The 26,295-nt window shown below is 29.1% G+C and overlaps 1 protein-coding gene across 5 annotated transcripts in view; it reads left to right on the forward strand.

Moving 5' to 3' along the window:
- The first annotated feature begins 7,806 nt into the window (after positions 1-7,806).
- Positions 7,807-26,295, forward strand: part of LOC112679217 — a 101,474-nt gene continuing 82,985 nt past the window's right edge. The window contains exons 1-3 of one of the 5 annotated variants that reach the window (XM_025548936.1): positions 7,807-7,886; positions 8,013-8,149; positions 13,306-13,633. The gene's annotated coding sequence lies outside the window, so the exon portion shown is untranslated. Of the gene's footprint in view, positions 7,887-8,012; positions 8,150-13,034; positions 13,634-13,866; positions 14,334-26,295 lie in introns of those variants that run through there. The other 4 variants (XM_025548937.1, XM_025548935.1, XR_003148186.1 and 1 more) reach the window with 4 other exon arrangements.

Below are 26,295 nucleotides of genomic sequence, written 5' to 3' on the forward strand. Positions count from 1 at the left end.
AATCGAAAGAACGTAATTATTTATTAACCTTTGATACTTATTCCTTAAATAGCATACCTATTGTCTAGTCAACGTTATAATATATGTCATTTGAGTTGATTAGAAAAAAATTGGTAATGTTATTAAATTTTAATAACTAATTAATTATACGGTTGGTGACACTGTATAAAAATGTAACGTTTTATGTTTTTATGAGTATCACTTGAGATATGTATTATTATAATATAAAGGCTAAGAAAAAATCTTAGGTATACTAAGATTTGCAGAAAGTATATTTCAATGTACTTTAATAATGTAGTTGAAAACATGTTAACGAAACCTTAGACGTTTTTTCGAAAATGTTGTATGACTGTTTGCTTTTAAAGTGTATATACATATCGACGTTTAATCCATAGTAACAACATTTTGAAAAAAAAAAATGTTAAAAATACCAGAAGATTTGTTCTTCTCCTTATTTAAGTTTAGTTGATAAAAATTTAGGTCCAATGGTTTGATCTGTGCGTTTGATTTTATTTGGACGTTTTTTTTGTACTCATTGTTATTTTGATTAAAAATTCTATCGATGGTTCCATACAGTAGTATATTTAAACGAAAATATTCGATGGAATGAAAAAAGTGAAATTTTCTTGAAAATAAAAGGTTTCTGTACTACATTCAATTTATTACTTTTAAGTTATTCCGTATGTTTTCTTTTTACGTTAATCAACTATTGAGAAAAATATTAATCCAAAGTACCAATCGTATTTAATCAAAATTTAACTATTATTAAAAAGAAAATTGTGGTTCACTAAGCTTATAGTGCAAATTTACTAACTTCATTTAAACCAAGAGATCTTTTGTTTCATTTAATAAATAAAATAGAAATGTACAACTTTATTTTAATAACTTACTTTTCTCCTTATTTTCCAGTTCTTAAGAATTATTTTAAACTATATTACTATTATAAATTTAGCAAGACCGAGTTTTGTACTTTACTAAAACGGTACATGTACACATAACGCTATCTATGATGGAAATCTCGCGTTGTACACCATTACCCGTAATAAAGACTAATTGAAAGCTTGGAATAATGTAGCGCTATCTAGAGGTAAATGCAAACTACCGTTTCGACGACAAACCGCTTGGAAATCGATTGACGAAAACCATTCGTGATGTGGAAACGGTATAGATCTCGCTGCTGTGATATTATTAGTTGTTGGGAATATACCGATGATCTTTGAACCAATGTAGGGTTTCGAATTATTTCTATGCCATATTCGTTACGCACTTAAAAAGTTGTTGCGATTGGAAAATATCAATATTTGTCAGTTATAAACGTTATAATGTATCTCATAATTCTAAACTGCAACCTTTGCGTGATTTCAAACAATTATTATGATCAACATAATAAATTTATTAACAATTGATTATTAATATTAATAATACATCGTTCACTTCGAAACACATCTAGGTAATACAGTAGAAACCGTTTATAATCACACCAGTTGTAGTGACATATTGGGTGTAATGACCTTATAATAAAGGTCCCGGCAAAACTCCTATGTTGTATGTACTAATGTGTATCACTTATTATGACATCTATATAATGACTATACGGATGTTGTGACGGTTACTTTTGGTTGTATTTGAAAAATATTTTATCTATAATGACTTTACTTTATCGAAGGTACTATTACAATATTGATAATACCGTCATTATTTCATCGTTGTTTAGTCGTCAGTTTTATTTTATTTTATTTTATCGTCAGTGTACTGGTAATCGTCGTGCGGTTAAATGTGTTTTGTGTTCGTGTGTTAAATTGTATTGTGAAATTGTAAAATGAGCAAACGAAAGCAATTTGCCATTGAAGAAAAGGTAAATGCCATTTTTCGTTTAAAAAAAGGTGAAATAAATTCCGACATAGCTAATGAGTTAGACGTAGATCACTCTAAAATTTCCAACATATGGAAAGCTCGAGACAAAATCGAACAAGAGTTTCAAAATGAAAAATTATCAGTTGAGAAACTTAGAAATTGTACACATACAGATTTAGATAATGTTTTATTACAATGGTTTAAAAATCAAAGAAATCTATGTATTCCAATTAATGGACAAATTCTTCAACAGAAAGTCAATGAATTAGCTGAAGGCCTTGGTAAGCATAATTTTAATGGTTCGACTGGTTGGATTCAAAGATTTAGCCAGTAATTACCCAGTAATTGTACATACATTTTTCAACTAATGGACTAAGGCGTAATAAAATTTATGAAAACTTATTTTCGAAAAAGTTTGGTGCTAAATATGATCAATAATATTGAAAACAAAATTGAAACGAATATCAGCGTATTAGATGCTATATTAATGATTTTTAAAGCTTGGGAAAAAGTATCAGATATTACAATTCGAAATTATTTTCGTCACACTGGTTTCAATAATACAATACTACAAAAAACTGTCCAAGGAGAACAAGAAGATATAAGTTTCCCAAACATAAATGAATATGTTAACTTTGATAATTATGTGCTAACTTCAGAACCATTAAATGATCAAGAACTTGATTGATTCAAGTCTTTTGAACAACTTCATTGATTAACCAACCCGAAGAACCTGAAGAAGACGACAATGCAGATGAAGAAGCTGATTTATCTATTAATGCAGTGTTCAATGCAGCTAAGATGTTAGCAAATTATATGACTCTGAATAAGTCCAAAGATAAATTTTGAAGAATTAGAAAAAAAAATAGAGCGTGATTTTTATACTAACAAAATTCAATCTAAAATAACAGATTTCTTTAAATAATAATTGAACTAATTAATTTAAATATGTATGTACACAAATAAATATTTCTATCTTTACTTTTTTTCTATATTATAAATTGCATAAATAAATAATAATAATAATATGTATTGAAGTTACAATTTTTTTTTCGTCATTTTGGTTTTAATGATAACCGGTTATTATGAATTATTTTCTTTGGTCCCTTGAACGTTATTATAAACGGTTTATACTATATTTATTTTTACTAAAAAAAAAAAATTAAATTTTTCTTTCATTTGGACACAAGTAACCGGAAAAGCAATCCGTTGGTCGAATAGAATAATCTTTACGAACATATCTTTTTTTTTACTATTTTAGTATTTTTATATATCAATACAGTCAAGTAACCTCTTAAAGTTGTTTCCTGATCATTATTATTAATATCATATTTAAAAATCCTAAAATTGATATACAGTTTAAGAGGAATATTTGCCGAAGTTTAAAGTTATATACACTGTTTATTTGGAAATGGGATTATGTTTATAAACATTAAAAGCTTAGATGAGATAAAAATGATTTAATTAATTAGCCAGACGCTAAACAAAAGTAATTTCTATCGCTTTTTATTATATAAAGTTGTGTTTAGCTTTTAAAAAGAAGTGTCCATACAAATATTATAATGACTGTTCATAGATATTTCGTGTGTTGCGATGAAACATAATAGTATTTTAAAAATTTAAAAAAATCACAAAAGCTATAACTTCAAATATAGACATCCATATAATCAAGAGAAGCATATAATTTTACCATATTATATCCGTATTTTTAACACATTTAGTAAATTATATTAAAATAATTATAATAAGGATAAAACCACATAAATCATAAAAAACCAAATTTTAAAAAAATTCAAAAACAAAAGAAACCATAAAAACCAAAATTAGAACTAAATCTATATTTTTACATGCAATAAAAAATTAACTTCTATTTTATTTAAATTCTTTAATTTTACACTAGAAAAATAAGCTAGTGATGTTACTAACGTAACGATGACGTATAAATCAGAAATTAATTTAATGATTGAATAAAATCACAATCCTAAAATGTGGAATTAAATCTAAACTTTGAAAATCCGATTAATTGTATTCGAAACGATTAGTCAGATGTGTACGATTAATAGAAAAAAAAAAATCATAAAAAGTAATGTTGGGCAAGTGCTGTTTACATAAATATCGAGATACCAAAATTTCGGTTTCATGAAAGTCTTCAATATTCTGGTATATAATAAGTATTTATGTATATAAATGGCATAGAAAATAAATTAAAGCTGACATTTGTTACTTTTTATTTACTATAATTTATTACTTTAAATCTTTTACACGATAAATATGTTATATTTTACTATTTTTTTACATAGTCACTTTTCATGTTGATGCATTTTTTCTAACAACGGAGTAACTTACATGTCTATAGGTACATGACAATGCAAAATCATATTCAATGGGAAAATCCAAAGCTTGGCTGGAAAAAATACAAGTGGGAATTATTGCAACATCCACCATATAGTCCTGATCTGGTACCTTCAGATATTTTTTTGCTTTGTCTGTTAAATAAGCCCTTAGGAGGAACTCATTTTCAAAATGAGGAGGAGGCTATGAATGCAGTTATTGGATACTTAGATGGAAAATGTGTTTTCTGAGGTGGCATTTTCAAGTCATTCCATTGTTGGGAAAATGCATACATTTGAATGGTGATTATGTAGACAAACAGTAAAATATTTCTTAACTATCGTGTAAAAGTTCTTAAGTAATAAATTAATTTTTCATTATTCAGTATACTTTTGTACCTTATTTATCGGACAGCTTTTTTATGAGATTTTTTTAAGTTGTATTTTCATCAGAATTTATGATTATTTTGTTAACTAAAAACAGTAAAAATTAATATTATTTTGTAGCTATTATGCTATAGGCGATGCAAAAACAGAAATATAACATAAAAATAAATAAATATAACATATAATAAATATAATATAATGTTATATAATAAATATAACATAAATATTATTTAATTAATTCAATTTATAATCATATTTAAGCTATTAATGTAGAAATATGTACGTGAAGTTCCGTAAAGACTTCCTTATTGTGGTATGTCAAAATATAACCTTGTAACCTGATAAATTATCAAATTGTTTTTATAATAACTCAAGTTATTCCTTAATTTTCATGTACTTTAGGTATGCTAAATTTAATTTAGAACAGTTTTCTCATTTTAAAAATCTTAAAGAAAAAACTTCAACAGAAATATTTAACTTTTTTAATCTGCATCTATATATGTTGAAGTTTACTATAATTATTAAACTTAATTATTTTGCGCCTAACCGTGATGCTGGAATACATCATATTTTTATAAAAAATGAAGTAAAAATAAATTTTTTAAGCTCTATAGAATATATAATTAAGATTATGAATATATATTAAATAAAAAAAGAAACTCTGCACACCGCTATATGTTGAAAATATTTATTGAATATAAACGGCTTGTTAAATAAAAATTTCTCATTAAGAATTAAAAAAATAAATATTATTGAATTGATTTTATGTCTGTTGTTTTTTAAAATAATAGTTAATTTAGTCAAAATAATTTAAAAACCGTGTTTAATACTTTTGTATGAATAGCAAGACAATAATCAATATGGTGTCCAATTTGTGCATAAATAAACTTCCAAGTTGAAAATATTTTTTTTTTAATAGGTAAAAAGGCTTTTAAACTTGTAAAGTTGTACAAACGCAGCCATTGGTCCAAACATTGCAGTATTGATTATTGTCTAACACCCGAGAACTACTAGCTAGCTACTAGCGTTTTATAAATAATTTTTACTTTACCATAGTATAAAAACGATATAAAATAAAAATAATTTATTTTATTTTATTCCAATTAGTTTATAATATAGAAACATCGAGTTTTTTTAAAGTGTGAAGTTATATGGAATTTTTAGTTTTTATTTATTATAATATGACTCTGTTTCTTATCAAATATTGGGTGTCACAAGACGAAATGACATTTAACACATTTATTTTTATAATTATTGTGAAAATAAAGATTTACAGCAGTGCTTTGATTTGAGTCGTTGAAATTTGTTAAAATATTTTTCAAAATAAATATACATTTTTCATGTAGAAAATTTAAAAACTATTATTATAAAATTTTAAAAGAAAAAATTAGTTTGACTTAAATTTGATGAATCCTTTAATTATTAAGGGATTATTATTATTATTATTATTATATTTAATAATTAGAAGGATAAACTATTATAATTTTCTATTTAATATTTTGGACTAAATTGGTATTCTGAGATTATTGAAAAGAAAAATATTCAAAACTCAATTTTATAAGCTTGATAGTTAAAATATTAATTTAAATTAACTGTTATAAGAAGTGAGAAACTGCAGGGATATCGTTCAAAAAGTCGGTTCTAATGTGATTAGTTTGATAACTGAAATAATTTTTTTTATAAAAATTAAATAGCTAGGCTTCGATAATATTGTAATTAAATATAATTAGATTAAAGCCTGTCAGATAATAAATGAATAAGCGCCTCGTATATTGAATTATTTATCATTTATTAACATCAACCAAGCTTATCATTTATCTTTTTAGTGAGTGGAAATTGTCTATACTAAAATACGTAGAAAACGATCGAATACATTACAATACACTACTTTACTATAATAAATACTGATTATTCCATCAATTTCGGTAAACTATTAAGAAGCTAGACTTTACATTTAATTATTCTTTATTTTTATGAATACCAATAATTTAATTTTGTGTTGATTATAATCGGCCAGTAAAAAATTTGGTTAATTTGGTCTTAACCACTTTTATCGTACTTAATTCAATAGAATCGAAGTTTCTAATAAAACTCAAACTACTAAAAGGTAGGCATATTTTCGTCACCCGAATAATATATTTTTTGAGAATTTGATATTAGTAAAAAAATAATATTGATATTTATAGCTCTTTTATGAAAATTATCAAACCAATTTTGAAATGAACAAAGTAAAAGTTTTCCATTTTCGATCACAAAATTTTGAATTACCTATATCAAGTGTTTATTAAAAATTATTCGGTAAGTTTTCGGTAGTAATAATGATTTTTTTTTTAACCCAATTCAAATTCTGTTTGCAATACTTTATGCTGTATTATAGTTTTGATAATTTCTCGACACAATACACTGAAGAGCGCCGTGACGTTGAAAATGCAATGCACAATTGCTTCATTTTCGTAATGGATAATTTTTTATTTCCAAAATCCTGTATATGATTTACGATCACAGTCACGTTAAATTTAAAAAAATACGATCGTTGTTTGGAGAAAAAAAATTAAATTATTTATTCATCATTCATTTGATTTTACATCCTTCTCGAGTTTAAATTTGCAAACGATACTAGATGCAGCACAAGATATTATAAAATTATGTCATATTTGAAAATGGTTTCAAAACCGCACACATTTATCGGTTGTATAAGTAAAAAGTATACATTTATACATACACACACGTAAATGCTACGCGTTAGTGTGAGTAATATATAAATATATAGGTACATGTGCATGTGTGTGTGTGTGTGTCTGGGTGCGGGTGTGTTTGTGCGCTTGCGTAAGTGTGTTTGTGCGTGCGTGCGTGCGTGCGTGCGTGCGTGCGTGCGTGTGTGTGTGTGTGTGTGTGTGTGTGTGTGTGTATGTGCGGGTGTGTGTGCGGGTGTTTGTGCGCTTGCGTGCGTGCATACGCGCGCGCGCGCTTGTGTGTGTGCGTGCTTGTATGTGTGTGCGTGCTTGTGTATGTGTGTGTGTGTGTGCGTGCTTGTGTGTGTGTGTGTGTGTGTGTGTGTGTGTGTGTGTGTGTGTGTGTTTGGGGGCGTGATTGCAATGCTTTTAACGTGTATATGTGATTGGTAAATTATAGTTTGTAGATTGCGCATGAACACTGCGCGTATTTACGGATTTATCAACTTGTTGGTGGTTCGGCCCTTAAAGCCTATCCTGGAACGCCTCACTCCACTTTCTACTCTCGGGACCGACAGTTCATTCTGCATCGACAGTTCATTCTGCATCGAACTTCCTTGCGGTCAACTTGTTGTCTCTTGAGGTAAGCGGAAAAAATAATCTCAAACACCGTTATTACAATATTATACTGTTTACATCACTTATTAATAGTATATATTTATTAAAATAAATAATTTAATGTTTTATTTTTGATTTTTTTCTCTATTAGATTCATAGCAGAACCACTTCGTACCATACCCATCCTTTTGCATTTCGCTGACGAACTGCGGACTAGCTGTTGTCAATATTTCATATCGTTTACTACTGTCTATCAATCGACTACTTTAAGAAGCTGTTTATTGTAAGGTTGGTTAACGTTTGTATTTTTATTCGTTGTTCAAAAATCCGTGTTTAAATAAAATTTAAAATAATACATTTACGATACCTCACCAATAGTGAGGTATCTAATTTTTCACAAGCGGTTTTTGAAAGTCGAATAAAATTTTTAAATTTAAGTTTAATTTAATTTAATTAATTAAATTTTTAAATAAAAAATTATTTTAAGTAAAATAAATGTAATTTTTGCATTTATTTTTATTATTTTTAAATTTTAAATTATAACTAATAAATGACAGTACCTACATGTAATCAAGTAAAAAAATTAAAGATATTTTATTTTTAAATGAATAGCAGCTTAAACTGTATTATAATTTGTGGATATTTTTTTAACTACATAAATAGTAGGATTTATTTCTTATAATTCTTTAATTTTTTTAATATAATATAATAATATCGTTAAATTACAAAAAAAAAAAATAATAAATAATCATCACCGAAAAAAGGATTAAAAAAAGATATATATCAATAATCATATTATTTTTTAAAATATTATTTGTATTGTTATTTATTTAATTTTCATTGGTAAAATAATTTACCAAAATAATTTAAAAAAATTTATATTAGGGATTAAATTTAAATAAATATTCATAATATTTTATAAGGAAAAAAATGTATTATAAAAATTTTCTTTCGATCTTAATAATAAATTCACTAATTAAAAATTGCTTAGAAAATTAAAATATCAGAATAATATTATATTTATTTCAAATAATTAATTTAGTATAGGTAAAAATCTTAAAAAAAAAAAGTACATTTAAATTACAAAATCTAGTGAATATAATAATTTTCGAAGTATACAGCTGAACAATAAAAATTTATCTCAATAATAATTTACCAATAGATGTTAATAATATTTGAACGATCGATTTCAATTTTTTTTTTTTTTTAATTATAAACCATAACACATTGTTGTGGATTATCATAAGTAAGAATAACAATACAAAATCAATGTAATACTGGGTCGATAAAAAAATTATTAAAACGCCGAGACGAAAAAAATTAAACGATGATGTAGCGATACGGAATCGGATCGCGTTCGTATCGAGCAGATATCAATAACGTAAAAAAGCACACCACCTATGTAACGTCCGTATTAATATCGTAATAAAATATAAATCAATAACGACTGTGTATGTTGTATGTAATACTTGACTGACTCGAACGTTTCTCCGGCGAAACGACGTGGCGGACTTGTAAAGGTTGGTCGGTACCCAAACAATATCGTTTTTACGGTTTACTTGTTGCTCGGGGATAACGAACGGTTATACCGTTTTTTTTTTTTTTTACTATTATTATTATTTTTTTTATCATTTCGGTCGGGACCGTATTATAATATAGTGCATAATATGCACTTCGCGCGCAACAAATGTTATGTACCGTGTATCTCTCGTGTAGGTACACCGAAAAACGTTTAATCAAATAAAATATTCAAATCGTATTCTTGTCGTCGTCTCGTCGGACGTCGTCATCATCCCCGATTAGGTTTTCAGTTCTCGGTACGCACACAACATAAATATAAATGTGTATACATATACGTATATATAAATACTTAAAAACACGAGCAGTGCGATTTGAGTGCGTTTCGTTCGCATGTGCGCTGCCGTGTTCTTCTCGATGGGTTCAGAATACCGTTCGGGTCAGTCCCTTACTCGCATTTACTGTTTCAACGCACCAGGCAACGGTTTCGTAACTGCAAAACAGCACTCCGCAGAGGTAAGATCAGGCATTGGCTGCTTTGATTTGGTTTTTTTTGTTGTTCAATAATTATCAGCATTGCTCGCGGACACGATTTCAAATTCAAATTTTCCATTATGATCGTTGGTTTTTTTTTCAACTTTAAATTTTGTTAACTTAAAGTTTTTTTTTCAAAACTAAAAAATTCACAAGCAATTTAAAATATTATATTCAGTAATTATTTTTTAATTTCTTGTCCACGAGCGCATCGATATTTAATACCATTGTCCGTACTACTCCCTTTAACATAATTTTAAAAAACTATAAAATAATATTTTATTTTTAACTTATTTTTCAATCTATAAAAAATAAAAAATATAAAAAAATAGTTTATTTAATAATTCACTTTAACTGTAAATATTAGAACACAGTTAAATATTATTAAAATATAAAGCAAAAATAGGCTATGTGTAGAAAAAAATTAATAAATGCTTAGTCTAGAGTAATATTATATTTGTAATACTTATTATAATAAAAACTGATTTTAAATAATCTTTCCTATTAAAATTAATTATCTCCATGTAAAACAACTAAATTTTCTCAATGTGTTAATTCCTTTAATTTTTATATTCAGTCATGATTTTATTGACTTTGAAAATTTTTAATTCGAAATCTGTTGAACATTACAAATATAATTATATTTTAGGTTTAGTATTTATTTTTTTATATTTATAAGCTATTTATTAGTATATATTGATTTACGGATATTAACCATTTACTAATTTTATTTTTTAATATATTACTATAAATAATTTATTATTCCACATGGATGAAATTTCTTTTTTTTAAAAAAATTGTTATTATTTTTTTAATTCTAAATCGCGATTTAATAACAATTCATTAAAAAAAAAAAAAAAAAAAAAAAAAAGGCTAATTAGTCCATCATCATCATATTTAATATGAAAATACTGAAATATTTGTAATTTATTTCATCCGTGGTATTTTAATATTATTTATAATATAATATTACATCATGAATTACTGGTTAATTTAATTATATATATTATATATTAATATATATATTGATTTTATATTAAGTTATTTTTTATATAAATATAATATTTAAATAACATTATTATTATTATTTATATTTGTATGTGTACGTGTTCGAATGAAATGTTTTATAATTCAAAACAATTAGAAACATTAAAATTCGAATTTCCTCTTTATTGATAGAATAAATATATTACCCCAAGGAATGTTAGAAAAAAAAATATAATATTACTAGATATCGACCATGAATGTTTTAATTTTGTGAAAATATTATTTATTGTACGATTTGTATATTTTAATAATGATTGTTCCTTTAATCCTAACCTAACCTTTAATCCTATACTGTATACGTGTTGAAAATGTTCTACAAAATATATAATTAATTATAACGTTACGAAATTCTATTTCGATAGAAATTCTGTAAAATTATTAAAATATATTAATAGTGAAATAAACATACTCTAGAATTTGTTTATGGGTATTATAGATATATAATAATCATAAAATAGTTTGAAATTCAGGGGACTTTACTAAAAATTCGATATAATATACCACTGTATTATAGTGGTTTTTGATTTACCAAGTGTTAGAATAATCGAGGGAAAAAAATAAATAATTCGAATTATAGAGAGGTGAACAATTTTATTTCATACATTTGTGTTTAATATTCATTATACATTTATTTTGACATTTTTTAATATATAATATGATATGTAATTAAAGAAATCTGTTATTTAATTTTTTTGTGATAAATTATTGGTCAAATCTGGTCCATGAGTTTGTTTTACCAAAGTATAGTTAAAATCGTAGAAGCTAGGATTCAAAAAGGAAATGCAACATTTTATTTTTTGCTAGTTTCACCTGCCGCAATTACATTTTTTCTTTACATCTTTTCGCCGATATAAATCGGCGAGCGACTAATACTTGTACTTTGCGGGATCCGTATTCACATTATGTTTTACTCGATTTCAATATTTGTTTGCCTATTTCCGAGATTTATTTTAGTAAAATAATACGATTTATGTTGAAAAGTTAATTTGAATTTATGCGATTTAAGATAAACTACGATAATATTTTATCGCCTTCGTTATTAGTTTGATTACGAGTGCGCCATTAACATACATTATTTTTTATATAATCGTTACATGATCGTTACAGTAAATTTATTTGAACTGATATTATACTTATTACTTACATATGCTAAATTTTCGTATTTAGGTGTTTTTTTCGTTTCTCGTTGTCATTTTTCGGACGAGAATAATGTTTTAAAATCGTCTTGTGTACTTACTCTTTGTCGATAACGTTTAGGTATTTCGATCGTTCTTGAAATCAAAAAACATTTTAAATTCGTTTTGTTCGCAATCGCTTTCGGTCATTATATGGTTGTTCGAAAAACTTTGAATCTCGAAACATGCATATTTTTATAGAAATAATTTTTGTTGCGTGCTTAGTTTATTTTAATGTATTTCACTGAAACTGAAAATCGCGATTTTAGTTCGATATCATCACGATAGGTAGTAATAATATAACTTGTTTGAAAACCATGTGTACGCATCGCATAAGAGCTTTGATTGCGAGAAACAAATCGTCTGTAGTTTTCGCGGTTGATCGTTTCAAACGGTAGAGGAAAACCGCAATTTTTTCGGGACGAACACCGCCGAGCTGAAAAACTTTTCGTACTTTTTTGCTCGCCCACATATGCCCCGACCCTCCTACGTGTTACGGTCGGGACCGTTTTTGGGGCCACGTCGCTTCGGACCGACAAATGTCGATAAATTCGTGAACGGGCGGGTCGAGAAATCGTTGTCCTGCGGTCGTAGAAAAGTTTCTACGGCACCGTCGCCCCGTCCTCGGCGTTCCTCCCCGTATCGGTGAACCCCGGCCCAGCCGAAACGACGTGTTCCGTTTTTAAATAAAAATTTCACACCGTTACTATTAATGCCGCGGTGTATTATGTTCGCGGGGTGTTTCTCTCGTCGGCCGGGGGCTTTGACGCACGATCGCCCGCCACCGGAAGGCCGGTAGGCGGCGCCGCGCTTGCGCATTGCGGCACCGGGCGAGTCGCGACCGCCCCTGCGGGAGGCGGTGGCGCTCGGGCTCAGTCGGTCGACACGACTACGTCCAAGTCCTCCAGTTCCGCGCTCGTTGAACCATTGCTATTGCGTTCACCGTCTCGCACTCGTTTCCCCATCACCGTATTCACATCGAACATTGCAATACCATACGTACCAATACCATATGTACCGATACGTTTTTTCGTAACATTTTCTCGTCCGCGCCCGAAATCACTTTCGTCCCCGATACCTCCACCCACGTATTCGGTCCGGCAAGTACCACCTGTCGCGACGAACACCGCGTAATCAACCAACGTACATTTATGCGCGTTCGTTTTACAGGCTACGCGTCCCTGTTACTGGCCCTGTCGCGCATTCCGTTCCACCACATCACCGGGTTCACCGTCGTCGTCCGGTACCGGCACCGGTTCCTGTACCGTCCCTGCGCCGCAGCTAAGTCCAGGGCGCACCAAGGCCAGCGCCGCGTTCAGTGCGAATCAGCTCCCAAGAGTCGTGGATCATGCCTACTGGCCTTACGTATCCCATATTGATCCTGATAATCGTGTTTTTCCTCTGGTTATTGAGACCCAAGCCCAGGCAGGTGAGACGTAACCGCTGCGGCAGAAGATCCCCGTCGTAAGCAGGTTCCGACCACGACCACGACGACCATGTAAGTATACACGCGTCGTCCGTTACCGCGGTCAGTACGGTAGTTTTTATTATTATTATTATTATTATTATTATTATTATTATTATTATTATCATTATCATTGGTATTGTTGTCGCGGTCGCTGCAGCCGTACAGCGGCGGTATATTAACCGGCGGTGTCGGCGGCTGCGGAGGCAGCGGCGACGACGGCGGTGGCGAGCGCACAGTCGTCTCGCGGCGGTACCGGGGCAACGCGGTGTTCGACGAGCGTCGACGGTCGGGCGGCGGCTGCCGGCAGTCGGCCGTGGAAATACGGCGAGCGTGCACGTCTCCGCCCGTGGTGTCGACACCGCGAAACTCCGCGCCAATCTCGTTACGAGCTTGTTTTTTTCTTTCCCGTTTACGCGCTGGTTTTCCCGCGTCGATCACTTTTTTTTTCACTCTCTCGCGAATTCCTCTCCCGCTCGCTCTCGTCTGTGCCACACAATCGGTATTATAATATTGCTCATCGCCCCCTCATCCTCGATCGCCACCGATTCGTTCCGTTCACTCTCCCGGAACGAGACGAGGGCGCGCGGGTAACTAAAAAAATCGTCCGAAAAAACGAGCGTCGTCGCGGGTCCTCGGCCAATCGCCGCGAACGCTTGTGGACTAGCTGAACACCGTCTGCGGACTGGAAAATGTGTCGTCCGCCGTCGTCGCCGTCACCAGCACCACGACCGTAAGTGTTCCTTGTATCAGGATTTCACGATTTAGCGACCGTAACGGATCGCGCCTTAAAAAATCCCTACCCTCCTCTTAAAAGTTCGAAATCACACGTTATTGTAACATTACCACCAGTGTCGGTCTGGCCCACTCGGATACCCGGCAAACGCCGGGGGCCCTGAGATTCATTCTTGAAATAGGACCCAAACAGGGGTGGTTAGAGAACTGTGGGTCAGGCTATTTCAAGAGGCCACTTTTTTGAGCCGAAAGTGTATTATAAATGTATTTTTTGTAAAAAAAAAAAACAATATTATCATATACAATTTTTTTTTTAAGTTATTCATACTTATCATTGTAAACATTTATCTTATTTTATGGAATCTTACGTTGGGTCTGATAAATATATGTTTTATTTTACTATACATTTAAACCAGTGGCATTATTTGTGGGTGGGGGGGTGGAACTGAAGGATTTGCTGGTTTAGTTTTAACTTTAACTTACAGTCGGCACGTTTAAAAAATATAGGTAGTCTTCAAAAAGGACAATTTTTCAACAAATATTAACTGTGGGTCATTTGACCTTTTGAACCTCTCCTAAATTCACCTCTGGGATCAAAGCCACCACGCTAACATGAAAACTCATTATAATTATTTTCCGGAATTAAATTAAAATTATGTTATTCTTATCTTAATTTTGAAGTATTGTTGACGTGATTTAATAGAACTGGATTAATTTATACATTTTTGTTCTCTTGATCAAAATCGAACAAATATAAATACTATAAAAAATTGAGATAATTGTTTAACGATTATATACACGAAAACAATGATAATTCGATAATATTTGCTTTTAAAAAATATAAAAACTAAATTAAAATTTGTAGAAGATTTTGTGCTTAGCGAGAAAAAACCTTTTTCGTAGGTATTTATTGAATCTTATTCCAATGTTATGTTGTTAAAGGGCCCATCATACATTTTTTGTACGGGGCCCGTTCATGAGTCACACCGACACTGATTACTATTGTTTATATTAAATTATATTTATAGTGTTTGAGATGTTAAATATTTCAATTGAAATACATCACAATAAAATTATTACTTTAGTGAAATACATAATTCAAAAACCGTGGAATATCGAATGTTTTGTTGACACAACTACAATATTTAAGATTCGGGCCCATCATAACATTCTCTGATTATACATAATTCATCCGATACTTGATCTTAACTGTATACAGAAGAAAACGCGATTCCTTAATACAGTCAACTCGCAGTATAACGAAGTTCGATGTATCGCAAATCTTTATATAACGAATAAAACTGTCGTTCTATAGATAATCTCGTGATATAACGTAGAATTAAATGTATTTTTGTCCCCTCCATATAACGAAGTTTTTTAGTCAAAACTCTTGCAATGTAATGAATTTTAATTTTTATGATTTTGGAACTTGATATTATTAATTTTTTCGAATAATTTTCGACTATTATTATGGCTATAAGATAATTTTCATCTCATAATTTATAAGATACACTTCTGTTAAATATAAATTAAACTTATTTTTACGGAGTTCATTGTTTAATACCTTTTTTATAAAAAATTTAATTTTTTATCATTATTACCTGGAAAATGTTATCGTATCATCAACCGTAATTTCGATATACTTAAAAAACCTTAAAAAAGTTATATTTTTTTAAATAAATAAAATATTCGATATTTTATAATTTTTCATATAAAATAATAGATATATGAAAATTGTATAGACATGTTTTTTATTAAAAATATAAATATCTATAGTTTAAGTTATGTATATTTTTACGATAAGTTCAATAGTTTATTGATTATATTAAAAAAACGATAAACTAACAATATTTTGCAACTTTTCAACTCCACTGTGGTACGTGAAGGGGGTTAGTAATCATGAACAAATTTATCAAGTGAAATGAGGGAGTGAAAAATTAAAAATATTTTTTTTTCTTCACCTATAACTAAGGGTCACCCTAATGTACATAATAAACAAAATATAAATTTTAATTAAATAATAAATAATAACTTATGTATGTATATAATATATATTATATATGTATCTAATAAAATCTAAATTTCCTTTTAAATCTCGTTTAAACAAATTTTGTTGATTTATGATTTTGATGTAACCAACTTTTGATATAGTGAACTCTTTGTTCGGTCCCTTGAAATTTCTTATATCACGAGTTGACTGTAACTATTATTAATCTCCTAAATTTAAATTTATCAATACTTTTATTTCGTTGTGTAAATTGAGTGTAAATTGAATCTAAAAATTAATAGGGAGTAAACGACAAACACTTTCAGATTTCAATGGTATATTATTATTGTTATTATTAACATTATTATTATTATTATTATTATTATTACAATAATTTTGTTCTGTAGTCAACAATTTATTAAACATTTGGTCGTTTTATGAATCATTATAACTCTTTACAAGCGAACACGTTTATATAACCTACTGTAACTTCCTATTTAAAATCTGATCATCTTCTATAACATCGGTTCTTAACCTTTGTGTAGTGGCGACCCAAGATATTTACCAAATTTTTCCTGTGACCTTTTAATAAATAATATTCAATGGCAGAATAAAAAATAACTATTTGGTACTCTTAATTGAATAACATTTTTTACTCATATTACTTGTATTCATAACAAGTCATAATATTAATTACATTATATTTAAAAATAAACATTTCTTTTAATAATATTGTATTGTTTTTTAAATAATTTTTAATTTAATGACTTTCTTGGTCTTGATGTTGCTTTACCAATGAATCAATTTAGAGTTCTTCTATGGAGTTAGTAAGTGAAATACTCATCGTGGGTTCGACATCAAGCTTGTTTCTTGATTTGGTTTTGATTGTAGTTAATATCTTTATTACAACGTGTAAAAATATTAGTTAATGGCCTTTGCATACTTAAATTTAACTCATTTAATAACGAAAAAAATATCTGATAGACTCGCAACTTTTGTCAACCAAATTATATCTTGAAAATGGATGGATAACAGTGAATTTTTTTCTCTTAAAAATACTTCTATTTCAGTTCTTAATTCAAAAAATCTCGTTAAAATTTTTTCTCCATGATAACCAACGTACATGAGGTTTCATTTATTATTTATAAGACTTAAAAATAAAAATATTATACTAACGTTTTAAATTTTCATCCGACCCATTTAAAATTATTGGCGACCCGAAATTGGGTCGCGACCTTATGGTTAAGAACCGCTGTTCTATAATGTATCGCATAATATAATATACGAGTAACGTATTGTGTTCTTTTTATATTAAACCGGTATAAAAATAATTGCATTGTGTCGATCGTTAACCGGACAAATATTCGTTAAATTAAAAACTTATAAAAAAAAAAAAAAATATCAATTATTTTCCGAAAATCTGAAATATTCCTCGTTACTGCAAAATTTCACGAAATATTTCACTGAGATGTTTCACGGTTTTATGATATTTTCAAACACTGTATGTGTACAAGTACACCAGCGTGGGTATCGTAACTTTTACAAGTTTCACGTTGAGACTGCGATTTCACCCCCGCCCTTTCCACCCACCTGATACTTGGACCTGGTAACCGTATTCCTCTCCCTAACACCACCTCCTGCGCGGACATACTACGAACGGTACGCAGACTCCTACCTCCGTCTCCTAGCACTTTGTACGATTCCGCCTGGTACCTATGTGGGCAAAACATCTATCACTCTCGGCCCATCGCGTTTAGAGCCATAGTGCTCAGTTGGTGGACGTAGGTAGGCGTCATCGTCATCGTTGTCGTTATCGCCGAAACCACAAATTAACCCTTTAACCACCCCTTAACTTATAAACGCACAATATTATATGTGTACCTTACATTTGCGCACGCAATAGTTGAAGTGAAGCATTTTTTTTGTTGCGTTGTACTTGATTTCTGAGAAAAAAAACTAAAAATTTTACACGTTCATTGTACCTCGAGAAATATAAATTTGTTTGTTCTAGCTTCTCGAGGTGTCTGTGTCTAATATTGATGATTTATGACGGACAGACTATTATAATAAGCTCATTATTAATTTTTGTTGGTTTTCCATTTTCTATTCGATAATATTACGATACTGAATAGTATGTTATAGTATGTATAGTTATAGTATGTATAGTTATGGTCTGCAACAGAAAATAGTAATCGTTGGTCGTTGCGAAAATAAATAACACGGTCGAATTCCATAAAAACAATTGTTTTTCATTAATTTCGTTAAATTTAGTATTTTACATTAGTGTTATGGTTCTGTAAAATGCACAACATTGAAAATCGCAGTTGAACACTTTTTTTGTTTTGTGAACAATAATTCGACAATTTTTATTTTATTTTTCATTTTTGCACTCTAAGCAAAAATCTAAGTGGTCGTATATAAATGCGATTTCTGAATTTAATATGATTTATCAGTTAATTTTTTTTCGAATCCCATATGAGAAGTAAATATTTCCTCTTCTTACATCCAAAACTGATACCGTATGGATCATAATTTTTAGAATTTATCTGTGATATATTTCATTTAAATAATTCATAAAACGATGATTACAATATTTATAAACTTGGTCCATTGTTTTAATATTCATTTTTTTTATAATCTCAATTAGAGTGTTTTTATATATTCCGATTTCATAATTTTTTCGTTACAGAGAAAAACCAATATTTTAGGTAGAAAGTCTCTCAGATTTTTTCGTTTTTCTCTGTAATTCCAAAAATGCAAAATTTTTATAGGACAGTAAATTTATCAAATTTGGGTAGAAAGTTCCTCTCAGATTTCTACGCAAATTCGCATAAAACTTTTTTGTAAATTTTGGACTTGGTATTACACGTTCTTCATTTATAAAATATAAGATAAATTATTGAAGAAAAATTAGAACACAATTTATGAATTCATTATTAAGTAGTTCATTTTGTAATCATCATAGTTTCAATTTATCAAGCTTTTCTAACTATAAAATTATAAATAGTATAATGAAAGTATAAAATAATAAATAAATATTCAACTAGATTAATAGGGTTTAAACAAGTCCTCTTACTTCTCTCGTTGATGGTACATACCCAACAATACTGTCATGTAAAACAGCACGTGGTGATTCCCACAAAACTGTCCGATGATTTGAGTTTTAAAGTAACGTTGTTCATCAGGAACTGTATCGTTCTGTTTTGAAGTATCTGTGACTATAATCGGTGCATAGCTTATAAAACTCAGTCGAATCTAGTATTGGATTTCGTTTTTAATTTTTGAAATTATGCATACATATCGTAATGTACTCGTAATGTAAAATTATTCTTATCAAAATCTAGGTTTAAATTATCGTACGAATATATGTTTGAGTTTAAAATCACTTTAACGTTATTTTTTCGCCCTTTTTGTAATCTAATTATAACGTAGAGTGGTTTTTTCAATTTTGATCCAGTTTTCAAATTCAACACAACATTTTTAGAATTATCAAGTTCCGGATATTCAAAAGTTTCAAGTGATCTAAATGGAATATATTAACTTTTTTCAGGCATGTCTCGTTTCTGTCAAAAATCCGGTTCCCTGATTTACGCTTAGTCCTTATCCACCAAAAATGAAAAAGGTATGATTCCCGTTTCCGCCAATTACTATTTAGGAACCATGTACAATTGTTACATATTCTTATCATTATACATTTTAATACAAGTACATAATAAAAATATATAAGTCGAATATAGGCACAATTATATTAGAGTTTTTTAAATATTACATAATTGCATACTATAATATGTCCATTATATTTAACTACAGTAGAACCTCGATTATCCGAACTAATTGGGACCGCACCTAGTTCGGATATGCAAAAGTTCGGATATTGGAAATATAAAATAAAATTTTTTTATAATATGATGTATTAATTATTTATTATTTTTATAATAAAATATTTATTATTATTATTAATATTTCATTAGAATTACATACATTACATTATCAGAAATAAATTACATTATTAGAAATACATTACATTTATACATTTTATTTATTATATTTTTTTGACAAAATTATCAATTTTAATTTGACGATAAGCTGCAACACGCTTTTCTGCAGCCAAGTCTCGCAAACGTTTAAGTAGAAGTAATTGTGTTGGACAACATTCGGCCTGTTTTTCAAACCACTCAAGACCAGTTTTAAAAGTAGCAAATGCTTCAGCAGATGTTGGTCCTTTTGGTGTACCTATACTTTCATCACTAGTGTCGTCACTTTCTTCATTTTGCATCGAAGAAATGATTTCATCATTATCTAATATTTGATATCCTAGATCATTTACATCAGTTATTAATCAATCAACAGCGTCATCATAATTACAGTTATTAAATCCTGGAATTTCATTAAATAAATCAAAAAAATCATCAAGATTATTTAGATCAGTTTCTTCTTCGGCTTCTAACTCCATTGAAGCAACCCACAACTTCTTCCAAGCATTTCGTAAATTTTCCTCAGTCAAATTATCCCAGGCATCTGCTGCCATGTAACAGCAGTGTTTCAAATTTAATAATTTTGAAAATTCAACAACACTCTCTTCAGTACCTTCATTTAATAAAAGTCTCTTCAACATTTGTTTTCGGTACATTCTTTTGAATTTTTCGATTACTCCCTGATCCATGGGCTGAATCAAAGACGTTACGTTTGGTGGAAAAAACATGACTTGATAATCTGGATCAATTAAATTTAATACTTCGGCGGATGGGTGAGTGGGTGAATTGTCTAGTAAGAGTAATACTTTACCTGTCTTGTGATGATCCTGACGCCACTTTTTTTACATTTTTTTATGAAGTCATTTTCAAACCAATTAAGAAATAATTTAGAGTCCATCCAGGCATTTTTTTGAGCTGTATACGTTACCGGTAAACTTTTGATGTTCTTGAAACACCGTGGTTTCTTTGATTTTCCTATGAGTAGTAATGGCAATTTATGGGTCCCAGCAGCATTAGCACATGTCATAATTGTTACTCTTTCTTTGGATACCTTAAAGCCACGCGCTGCATGTTCTTGACAAGAAACAAGTGATTTTCTTGGTAGTGCTTTCCAGAATAAGCCACTTTCATCGGCATTGTAAACGGAATCTTGAGAATATCCTTCTTTTTCCACAAATAATTGAAATGTTTAGACTACTAGAATCGGCTGATAATAATTCACCTAGAATTTGTTACTCACGTATTCCATGTCGAGATTTGAATTTATGAAGCCAGCCACTGCTGGCCTTAAAATCTTCAGGGCCCTTAAGTTTTGTATTCATCTCGAGAGCTTTTTCACATATGAGTGGTCCAGAAATTGGTTCATTTAAGCTTCGTTTTTGTATAAACCACATTTCCATTGCTTTGTTAAGATCATGATATTTTGCGACTTTCATAACTTTCCTTCTTTTTATTCCATCATCACTATCCATTTTTGACGCAAAATTCATGATTGCATGACGATTGTTTTTAATATCTGTAACTGTTGCTTTACCTATATTATAAAGACGGGCTAAAGATACGCTAGTCTCACCTTTGTCCAGTTTAGCAAGAATTTCTATTTTTTTGATCCATCGTAAGAACATGACGTTTACGTTTATAAGACATTTTACATAAGTACTTGACAATCGTAATATATTTGTACGTATGTATTACAATATGTGTGCGGTAGAGAGCCAAACTAAACTGACAAGTTAAACACGAGGACGTCGTTTAGATAAGCCCATTGCGTTTTGGTCATATACTAATGATTGATGATAATTTGATAAATTCGATAAACCGGCTGGCCGACCGGCCGGATACGAGTTTTCATGTTCGGATAATATAATGTTCGGATACGCTAATTATAGCTCAGATAATAGAGGGTTCGTATAAAGGAGATTCGGATAATCGAGGCTCTACTGTATAATACAAGTAAATGTAAAGTTTTAAAAAATTACAATCATAAGTATAGGTCAGATTTTAAAAAATCTTATAATGAAAAGAAACATTTATTTGAAAAAAGTGTATCTACTAATTTCATTGGAATTTTTTTTTTGTAATTGTGTCTTCTGTTGTTTTTAAACAGTTAAATATTTATTTGTTTTGGAATTTTTTTTATATTTTATATTATTGGCTCGAAAATTGTTCATGAAACATCTTCACTGAATTACATTAGTTTGTGACGTATAATCAAAAACATATTTAAAACCATATAAAATCAACATCGTTTTACCTCTTTTGCTTACAATTCCATTTTAAGAACGGTATTAAAATTTTGTTAGTCTGGTGACAAACAGAACAGATACTGAATCGAGATATAAGAATTTAACATTTGTCAGATAATTATTGTGTGATAATTATTAACAAACTATGATACAGTGTATGTTTCCTTCCGTTATCGACGATTATCAAAAATTATTGAAGATTATCGGTGTATACATTACAAATGTCATTGTCTTTTATACATACCACATATATTCAATATTGCTTAAAAATTAAAACCAATGGTTTCCAAACTTTTTTTGGTGGAAATGGCGTTTGGCGGAAATGGGAATCTTACCTTTTTTCGATTTTGGCGGAAAAAAGGGTATGGCGGAAACAGGTAACTCCCCTTTTTTCATTCTTAATAATTATCATTATTTTTAATTGCTTCGTGTCATCTACACTTACATGTGGAATCTTCCAAATTATTTTATTAATAGTGATTTATGAATTTGTGATTAATACGAGTGAACTGTTGTAGTAGATTGTGATGTCTTATTAACTAATAGTTGAAGATTGTTATTACCTTTAATTAAAATGAATTGCAATCAATTATTAATTAAAAAATGTTTAAAGTCTTCGAAAAAACCTACTCAGTATTCCAACGGAATACATACAGTAAACTCTCTTTTAGTATTAACTACTTGAGATTCATTTTTGAAATTCCACCCAGCATTTTTATAGCAATGATGATTAGCAGGAGTACTTGATTAATAACCTTTTAACGAATTTGTAATACCTAGGTTTCGAGTTCTATCCACTTCTACGTCGTTTATTTCCAATCGCACTTAATCAAATAAAAAAGACATGCCGTTATTAGACACTTTAGATTTTTCAGGGTCGACAAATATCCCATCAATAAAAATAAAACTTTCATACAAGTATGGATATATGTCTGTCTGCTGAACTAAAATATATATTTCATCATTTTCATTGAATGACTTTGTATATGGAATGTATAAATGGTATACGATTTTTGTTATTTCCGAATCTGTAGTATAAGGAATATCAATATCTAAAATATCATTTTCGGACATTATGCTTCAATTGATGACCAAGGTTTCATAAAATATTTCGAGGGAAATTTTCGGCAAAAATTTGGTGAAACAGCGTTTTATGAAAATTTTGCATTTTTGGAACTACAGGGAAAAACGAAAAAAATTGAGAGGGATTTTTCTTATCAAATTGTTGTTTTTGTCTGTAGCAACAAAATTATTAATTCTTAGTATTGTGCTCCATTATAATACATACGATCGTTGTGTATGAACTTTTGGTACTGTGCTCGATTATGTAAAACGGACTCAGAACTTTCAAATAGATTTTTGAATAAATCATGAGCATGGTAAACAATGACAGTTTTACGATATTGTCAGCCAGTAGAAAATTGAATTCATACATTGTGTTCTAATTTTTTCTCAGTTAATTTTCTTATATTTTATAAATGAAAACGTTTCCTACTAAGTCAAAAATTTACAAAAGGATTTTATGTGAATTTGTGTAGAAATCTGAGAGGAACTTTCTACCAATATTTGGTGAAATTACTGTGCTTTGAAAATTTTGCATTTTTAGAATTACAGGGAAAAACGAACAAATCTGAGTGGGAATTTCTACCTAAAATTTTGTTTTTTCTTTGTAACGTAAAGCTTATGGAGTCAGAACATACAAACACACACTACTATCTCATTTTGGTCAATCAAATTTTGTTACCATTGAACTAATCATGTTTTAAATTGGGTGTATTTTGAACTTCTCAAATTAATTTACTCATAAATATAATATCAATTATTAAAACATATTTATAACGGCCAATTTTAAACAATATAACAAATCGATTTTCGCTCAGAATCGTCTTATGGGCGTCATTATTATACTTGTTATGTACGATATTTTTTTTTATTCATTGAACCAATCCTTTTAGGATGTGGACACAATTTTAACAATTTTGATGGCCGATCATCTATATTCTAACATTTAAACAAATAAAGTGACATCACATTCTTATAATTATCATCAAAAGTATTTAAATTTATGATGCTTAAAGTTTAATTTTTTCTTTGTTTGATATCTTTTGAAATCGTGTTGTTAAATTAAATTTGTTAATTTCGGTTTAAGCGTGGTCTTATGATATTTTTCATAGTTTTTTTGGAGGAAGGTATATGATTTCCCACTTTCTTCGTTTTGCCCACTCATATTATTACTTCCAGGTTTTTCTATTACTTGAAAATATTGAGAAATAAAAACACGAGTTAATATTTTAATTATTCAAAAATTAAACTATACTTAAACGACCCGCAAGCGTCTTGAACACATATATTCAAAAATCGTTTAATATAGTAACAAAAAAGGATTTTTATTCCTGAGCTGAATAATATTCAGTTGTAGTACCTAGTCGAAAACAATAATAAATACATATTTCATCATTTTCATTGAATGAGTTTGTATACGGAATGTACAAGTATGAATGGTATTCGATTTTTTTTATTTTCAAATCTGTTGTATAAGGAGTATCAAAATCTAAAATATTATTTTCGGACATTTTGCTTCAATTGATAACCAAGGTGTTTTTAGGTTTTTTTTTAGGTTTTTTTTTTAACCTTTCGATTTTACAATTTTTTGAGTTAACATTATTGCACATATATTTACCCATATAATCAACACGATTTCAAAATTTTTATAATTAAAAGTTTACATTTTCCAATATTTTATGAATATGGACTTTGCCAAACCCTTTCACTTATTTGTTGAAATGCAATCATCGTGTAGTAATTAATGTCACTCACAACTGGCGAAACAAATAAAAATGAAAGAAAGACCAAAATAAAGTCGTTGTATAAAATGTTTATGAATAATATTCAATGATAGTATGATGACTTTCATATTCCAAACTAAATGTATTGATGTTTGTGTGTTTTGATGTTTAATCTTCAAATTCAATCTTTGACAAATTACCAATTAGTTTGGTCATTAGATTCTGAAACACTCTTAACTGTGAGTAGGGTACATATTAAATATTATTAGATACTAAGTCTTATCGCTAAAATAGAATCCAATTGAAAAACGAGAGTTGGCGAAACAGAAAAAGTGTTACGTAAAAAGTGTTACGTTAAGTCTATTATATCTTACTTATGTATTTATAACAAAACATTACTAAAATTTTCCTAAACATACGGAACGTTACTGAAATTATATTTGATATTTAACATAAAGGAATTTTTATTATTCACAATATTGCATTAAAATGTATTTCCTAGCTGCAATTTTGTGTTACGATTATAAAATGTGTGTAATATTTTCTCTATTTGTATTTTATTTAAATGTTTAAAATGCGCGGTGTGGGAGTGTGTTGTATGTATATGTATGGAATTTTATTTATTTTTTTAAAAAAAAATTCCGTAGTATTGACTTATATTTGCTTAGCCAAACCATATTTATTTATTTAAAATTTAATTTTATAACGTTTAAATAATTTTATTTAATTCATAATTTAGTTCATAATTTTTGCATCGAAAATTCTATAATTGCTTAACGTAATATTGAAATAACTACTATTTTCAGATGTTTAAAATTAAATTGATTTTATTCTAATATATAGTAAAATGCGATTAAGTTAATTAATGTTTTAATGTTTACAATTATTACGAAAATTTTTCTAACTATGAATTGCATGTAAAATTTATCAATATATTATACGTTTAAATATTTAATAATTACTGTTT

The sequence above is a fragment of the Sipha flava genome, unplaced genomic scaffold (genome assembly GCF_003268045.1).
Source record: "Sipha flava isolate LNK unplaced genomic scaffold, YSA_version1 132_pilon_pilon, whole genome shotgun sequence".
Classification (NCBI taxonomy): Eukaryota; Metazoa; Arthropoda; class Insecta; order Hemiptera; family Aphididae; genus Sipha; species Sipha flava.